The sequence below is a fragment of the Lissotriton helveticus genome, chromosome 4_1 (assembly GCF_964261635.1).
Source record: "Lissotriton helveticus chromosome 4_1, aLisHel1.1, whole genome shotgun sequence".
Lineage (NCBI taxonomy): Eukaryota > Metazoa > Chordata > Amphibia > Caudata > Salamandridae > Lissotriton > Lissotriton helveticus.
This window is the reverse complement of record NC_136063.1, coordinates 1,993,699,531-1,993,701,260: the sequence shown is the minus strand read 5'-3', so window position 1 is coordinate 1,993,701,260 and position 1,730 is coordinate 1,993,699,531.

The window sequence follows — 1,730 nt, the reverse complement described above, 5'->3', positions numbered from 1 at the left end:
AGCCCACAACATACACAAGTGAACACTTTCTAAAATACAAAGCAGGGGGAACATTGATAACGACTATGTATATTACATTTGAATGTTGCATGATAGTGCATTAACAGTGTTTCTCTCTCACACCCACAGGGGAACGTGTGGAAACTACCCCCAACCAGGGGGGAGAAGGATCCCAGTCCCAGGATCAGCACGCCAGTGACCCCACCGTAACTGAAGCCTCTCAACACACTGTGGATGACCCCAACCAACCAGGCTCCTCTGGATCCCAAACCGATGCAGCAGCTGGAACAGATACATCTGTGCCAACCACCACACCCATTCCCGCCACATCCCAGCAGACAGCTCGGAGCCCTGCCCATAATACACAACAGAGCCTGTCTGACAATGAGGGACATCTTTCGCCGGGCACACGTGAGGTGGCAGATGACACCTCCACTGCCAGCACTCATGGGTCCCGTCGACATGATGTGCCCACAAGCGTCAGACCGGCACGTGTGGGCAGGGGTGGTGGGAGTGGCGCTAGGCGGAGGTGAGAACCTGACCAGCCAGCGGCAGGGCCCGGTATGTCCGAACTCCGAGACATCATGGATGAATACCGGCGGGACACCAGGGAGTTCAGCCTGGTAGTGGAGGCCATCAACAAAATGACAGATCAGCAGGCCCAGCTACATGCCAGTCAAGAACGACACCAGGGATGGATGGAGGCAAGACTGGATGAGCTTGTGACGGTGCATCTGGAAATTAACCAATTGCTCCGTCTGATCGCTGGCAACATGCAGCACCCTCCCTGTGTCACAAGGCCAGAAACATCTAGGCACAGACCAACAACAGGCACAGGGAGGGAGGAGGAGGCAGAATTGTCAGACGGAGATTCCCATGAATCGCCAAGGCCTGCACGTGAGGGTTCCCAAAGGAAGGTTGGTCGTCCACGGTCAAGAGGTTGAGAGGCATAGGGTCATGAACAACTCCCAGGTCACCTGGTCTGGCATCTTGCCTTTGTGTGCAACAGCATCACCCTATTGACTTTAACACTCTCCCACATGGACTTGCTGGTCGCAGTGTGCCCAATGATGCCAAGCACTGTGGCCTGGACTCTGTTGACCCATACTGTAAGGCATCACATCTCCCGCTGTGAACTTTGGATTCCCCGCTTCTTGTACAGCACATACTCACGTTACACGCACAAGAGTAAAAAATAAATCTCACTTGCACTAAAAGCATTGATGTATTTATATGTACTCATATTCTAATACATTTGTGAGGTGAAATGTCTTCAAATGGCACCGTCTCCTGCAAACTATTGCCATCTACACACATGGATTTTAGTTTGGCAGTGGAAATACATAGGTCACAAGACATACATGGATAGCAATACTCACCTGTGATGGTTACTAACTGCAGAAGATGGGGTGTGCTTGAAATACTGCAATGACAGACAGTCATACAAGAGTGTGTGAGGTGTTAAGAGCATGGCAAATATGCTAGGTGTCCACGGAGGGAGCACCAGGATGTGTGTAATGAGGAATGAGAACTAGCAGCCACATGCTGTTGTATTGTGGATGTGAAGATTTATGGCCTGGCCAAGGGTGCCAACAGGGACTGTGGCCAATAGGGTGTTAGATGTTAGACGTCCATTTCATTCATTTAGCCTGGGTCTGTGGAGTGCCGACTGAGTGTGGCTGATGAGTATGAAGGTGAAACTGCATGTGACTGTGGGACCATTGTAGGTA